The sequence below is a fragment of the Trichoplusia ni genome, chromosome 4, assembly GCF_003590095.1.
Source record: "Trichoplusia ni isolate ovarian cell line Hi5 chromosome 4, tn1, whole genome shotgun sequence".
Taxonomy (NCBI): domain Eukaryota; kingdom Metazoa; phylum Arthropoda; class Insecta; order Lepidoptera; family Noctuidae; genus Trichoplusia; species Trichoplusia ni.
The window spans coordinates 2768199-2774674 of record NC_039481.1 but is presented as its reverse complement, the minus strand read 5'-3'; positions in this window follow the sequence as shown (position 1 = coordinate 2774674).

Below are 6476 nucleotides of genomic sequence, written 5' to 3'. Positions count from 1 at the left end.
TTAGAATAATAATGTAATTTTCTAAAGAGGGAAAAATATTTTTATCTGTAGGAATAGCGATAGCGATAATGAACATCATTGCTATTTGTTATTTTTGTGATTTTCCCTTTGGCTTCTATAGAAAGATACCTCTTACTACTTGTTGAGCCAATTTAATACATGTTTGAAAAAAATTTAAAAAGCTTCGTTTAAATTATCAAATATGACAGAGTATTCAATACTATCAGAAGGTTGGCAGGGGTACATAGGGATACACCGGCCTAATAAGTGGTTAAATTGTATATTTTTGTTGTCTCAACCTGTAATAGAAGTTTTGTATTTTCAAAGACCTACATGTTACTTAAGAGGAACTTACGTACGTATTTATGATTAACATTTTCCTTTTTTTAAATAGGTTGGTATATCTTTACACGGGTTTTTTTTTAGTCAAGGAAAATATTAATTAAAATCCTTGAATACAATACTAGAAAAAAGGAAGCATAAGATAACATATAGGTACAAATGTAGTTCCATGATAGAACAGGGAAGGGTTGCTGTATATTTCAAAAAAATAAAGAACTCTACATTTTTTTAATAAAATTGTCTTAACTATATATGTAGGTGGAGTGTTCAGGAGGCTACATCATAACATGATTGTGTAAGTTCTAATGGTATTTGTTTCAAGTGTCTTATTAATCTATAATTGTGAAAATGCTTCAAGCTTCGAAAACCTAAGTTAAAGGTGAAGTAACTTTGAACTAAGGAGTTAATGAATAACCAGTTGAAAGATTAAATCGGTATTGAAGCTGAAGCTCCCGGGTCCCTTTCATGCAAAAGAGGGGAATGTCTTAAAACATTTGTTTTAATTAGTTTTTCATTTTAAGAGTACAGTAGTAGTTAAGTCGACTTACTCCTTGGTGATGTGTATTTCAATTAATCTGAAATTTTTCATTTCAAATGTAATTTAATTTAATCTGATTTTAAAATAACGCCTTAAAACATTACTTACCACATCTATACTCTATACTGATATATAAAGGTGAAGAGTTTGTTTGTTTGTTTGAACGCGCTAATCTCAGGAACTACTGGTTCAAGTTGAAAAAATCTTTTTATGTTCAATAGACCGTTCATCGAGGGAGGCTTTAGGCTATAAACCATCACGCTGCGACTAATAGGAGCGAAGATACAATGGAAAATGTGAAAAAAACACCCACGGGGACGAGGTCGCGGGCAACAGCTAGTAAATTACATACATAGCTTAAAGACTTTTAACTGTCATATCAAGGTATACAAAAAATAATGTAACAATATAAGTAGACTTATGCGAAATTTTTGTCTTGTTAGAATCAACTAACATTCTAATAAGCTGCTTCGAATGGCCATACCTAAATGTACATAACTATGTGAACTCAGAAATCAAACCTACTGTATCTAATAAGTGCTTATACACATACCTACGTACATATATGTATAGATACGTAGTTTTGCACAGACCCCTGTCTTTCTTGTTAATTTCATGCCTCACTAGACTTCTTCAAGTTAGGAAGGTTCACAGCCCCTCTCTATACGACTCAGAATATGTAACACTGATTTGAACTGGCCTGCTAAAGATTGTGTAGTTAACGTACTTACGTTCAACATTATAGTCTCTTTATCATTCATTAAGTTGTAGACATCGTCATTAAGTTTGTAGACAGTTAATTCAAATACATGAACCAAAGCATCGTATTTGTACATATAAGTATTGTATTTTATAAAATTTGCATTATATTTACGTTCGAATAAGAGTTTTAATTGTCTCCTTCGGTATAGTGATAACAAACCCTCAAACGTACTGAAAGAGACGCGTAGAACAAGCGTTTATGTGATTCATCAATGCTCGTTCTGAGTCTGAATGCATGTGACCTGAATGTTTGTGAAATCCAGCATTCCACAAGGATTAAAATAATTACTGCGAAAGACACCATATTATGTTTCGCGTCCCTACTTCTTTAACTGTTAAGTCTAAGAAGTGGTGACTACCCATTACACGACACATAACAGATATACAAAAATTAAACAAATAACAGCCCTACTTTTACACGTTTAGGTAGCAAGCAAAAACCTTTTTGACACCATCGTTTGATTTCCAAGAAACATACAGTAAGGTGTAAAGGCCTGCTCACAACATATAGCGTGACACGAAAACAAAACAAACCTAATTAGAGGACAAAGGTCCACAATTATAATCATAAGTAGATATAAATTAACACTGCAATGTTGTATTGTAAGGATGAGGCTTAAAATAATGTATTTATTTAACAAAACTTAAAATTGAGGAACGAGCTAAGTTACGACTGTACATCTTTGACAGTCGTTACTGGTGAAGCTGAAAATCGGACACTCAGTCTTACTTAGGGATATCGTGTAATTATGTATTTAGGCAATTAGGTTAAGCTAGGTCAGATAGGCAGTCGCTCCTTGTAAAACTCTGGGATTTAGCTGCATGCGGTTAACAGAAAAAGCTAGGATGATGAATCTGACTTAACTAATCTGTAATAAAAGGAGTTCTCAAGCACCAATATTCGTAAAAAAGAATTGTTTTATTTACTCATGGTATCCTAGTTAACGTGAAGGCATCTTCCGTAAATATTTTTCGTCTCGTAATCAAAATAGACGTAACATGTTTTAACATAGGTACAACAGACATATTTTTAACAAGGTTTTGAACATTGTTAAAAACTGCTTTATCCAAGAAAGCAGTCGTTTCCTCCTTCATTTTAACTATGGTATTTCTTGAGGCAAACGATCATCCTACCAGATAAATTTTCTTCAGCTCTCGACAATTTTAAAAGACTAGCCTTATCATTATTCCTTTTGAAAATTGATTCTTTTCTTGAAAAAAATTGTGAATCTTTTATGTACAGATGTCTAGGTTTATGAGTTAACAAGTGGTAGTTCTGATTAATTGTCGAACATACATCTCGTTAAATAATGGCTGCCTTAAAGACAAGCTTTTGAAACTTAACCTTTCAGTTTGAGTAATATCAATCAGTCAAGGAGAAATATAGAGTTCATAGGAAGTAGTAACTCAAGTTAACCGACTTCTTTAATTTCTATCTAGCCCTTGGGTTTTATTTATCACCAGAAAAACTACCACCTCTCTTTTACATTAAGTCCTAGGCATATGTGGGAACAGGATAGTGCAATACACAACGTAGAGCTACATCTCTCTCTCACAATTGCAACTGTCTTACTTTACAAGGTGCTAGTAGACCTCATGTATCATCTACAGGTATTACCATTCATATAATTTATGTAGTTCATTTAAACAAGCCATTGTGTCTTATCAGCTGATAAAAACAATTAAGTCAATACATTTCATTTGAAATGTCGGACTCATTACATACGAAACAACAACGTTGTGTTCGTTTCTTTAATTTTATGAACTATCACCTGTTCCTGGTAGCTATGAATGAATGAAGAAATAATTGATTTTTATTGTAAAAATATGAAACAATATACTTTATAGTTATATTTCCGAGTATTCATATTTATGAATGTGAAAGAGGATAAAAATCCGTTTTTAATTAATAGTAGTGTATTTAATGTAATATTTTTTTTAAATATTTTTGTCTAACTTTTATTTTAAATCAAATTCATATTTAAACAGGTACAAACATTTTGGTTTACAAACATGAATTGTTTTGTAAAAAACAAATTTTAAGGCCTACAGCCACGCCAAGGAAAATATCTTTCTTCCTGCTTTCCATTGACCATAGTACTTGGACAAGAAAACGTTAGTAATATATTTTTCTTTAAAGCACATTTAAATGAAATAGTACTAAAAATAAACGCGTTTAGGTAAATTTAAGAACGAATTGTTTTTTTTTTCAGTTTGACAAAAAAAATCTACTCGCGGTCTAAGGAATTAATCCGCAATTAATGTGTCGCATTGTGTTCACAAACATTTGAGCCACACCGTCACATGCAAAGACGCCAAATCTTAAAACAAACAACTTCTACTCGGTTATCTAGGCAGTTTAAAAACTGCTCCATATTGGATTCCGAGTGACGCTACTTAATATGGCTTGAGAAAAATCGTAAAACTATTTATGGCAAAAAGTTCCTAGGTGAAATAATGTCGTTCACTGCTTTTAAAATGCAATTATTAAAAATATATAATTTGTAACTACATATTTGATGGTTTACCGGCTGTCACATAAATCTCATTCAATTTTTCTCTTTATATAACTAATGTTTAATTGGGTTACACAATATGCAGAGTCAAGGGATCAAGTCAAGGAATCTCACTAGAAATCAAAATGATAACGGAAAAAAACAGTTTTCATTAGTAAATCTATTTATTAAATGTCATGTGCGAGTCAGAATTGCGAGTCAGTAGGGATCCGTACAAAAATGCGAAAACAAAATTATAGGTTGGGCGACAAAAAGTATTGAGGGTTGTTACCAAAAAAATGTTGGTCTTCCAGCACCTGTTGGTTAATTAGGATCTTTATTTTAGTATTTATGGTAAAATGGCAACAAAAATACTCATGAGATACAGTCCAGTGAAAAACACAAGCATACATACTGACGACCTGAGTATTAGGGTTTCATTTTACTCTTTGGGTACGGAACTAAAATACCACATAGTATCAAGTATCTAAAATGATACAAACTCTTAAATAACGACACGGAAATTAATATTTAATTTCCACATTTGTAGACGAAATAACGCATACGTTAATACATTTAAAATGCTCATATCGTGCAATTCGTGCATGCTCAGTGCAACTCGTAAAGAGCACTAATGGCCGAAGGAAAAAATGGCATAAGTGCTACAATTACTGTTAGGTCACAGTAGAGCAACTCACGCGCACTCACCGATTATATACACAATTAAAACTACACACACCGATACAGTATCTTTAACAATACGTTTGTGTTATGTCATTTGTTTTAGTGACGTGCCTCTCTTCCGGGATGGGTAGAGTTCGCGTGAGTGATGCACTGATATCATACAATGTAGCTATCTTAAGTAGGGGCGGAAAGTTTAAGCTGTAATGGGAGTGGTTCTTGGAAAAAAGATTTTTATTTGGAGTTAGGTTAACGTCAACTAATACAAAGACTCCGTCGTTTGATGATGATCTGATAGGTGATAATTTTCTTTTTTCAAAATTGTTTTCCTCGAGCTTGTTTTTACGGAATTTTCTGTGTCGACTCGCACTTGACCGGTTTCTTTATAGTGTTTGAACAAATAGTTTTTTTATATAATGTTTAATGATTCCACACTAGTTTAAGGCATTTATATTTTAATGAAACATAAAATAACAATTTTCATTTTACCAACCCACTAAAATCATAGGGACTCGGCTTCTGAAACACTGCTTGTCTGAGACATTCCGTAAAAAATTGTAAAAAGGCAATTACGATATATAAACTATTATTTTTTGTAGATAGAGCTGTACACGTGCACAAACCATTTACACAGACAATTGAAAGTGAACCAGATGTAAGCCTCAAGTACAAAACACGTGAAACAGTTTTAAATCTTTCATTAAGTAGGCTAGCATGTACCTGTCTCAATATCTAGATCCCACCTAAAGACCTACCTCACTTTACTCATGATACATCAACATGACTAGCATAATTTCCTACATGTCAAGTTACTAAGCAAACAAGTCGACAAGAAAGCGTTAAGTAGTAATTATCATACAAATTGTGTATTTCAGTACATTAAGCCTTGATATTTTACGTTAACAGGTACTAGATCATCACTCTCGAGGTATCCGTATAGAGTTTTTATAGCATCACACCTTACGCCAATGAAAATTTATTAGAAGAATGTTTATGACACGGTGGTAATGAAGCAATCGATAATGCTCTTCGTACTTGGAACCAACTCGGTACTTAGGTCAAGAAAACCATTAAGTAAGTTATTGGTTGAAAAAAAATCGTTCTAGCGAATTCCATCTGTATACTGTAGCATTGGGAATTTTCATTACACGCTCGCGTGAACCTTTAATCGCATGTAAGGCTATTTAATAGTACAAATGCTCCTAAGCGTTTATTGAAAGTACTGCGAGTGTGCTGCACGCACACATGCACGTGTGTAGAGATAGTCGGGTACGTTGTACATAGGATGTGATGGAGCGATGATTTGTTGATGATAAAGTTAAAGGATTAGGTAACACAAGGTTAGGAGACGGGTTAGGTGACGTCTTGAAATGTCTGAAATACTTAGAAAAAGTTCATAAATTCTATATATTATTAGAGTTTCATTATTGCATTGATTATGTTATTCATATTACGTGCATTCAATCAACAGTTAATTATTTATTATTTATTTATTTAACATTAATTATTTTCCTTGCATTTTTGTAGAGCTTACTTACCACCTACGAATATATCAAAAAAATATTAAAATATTTGCTAGTATCTAACCAATTTTTTTTATTGTGTCTATTCTCGCAGTCTCGACTCGCATAGCCTCGCCTAGCCTCGCTGGCGTGCCT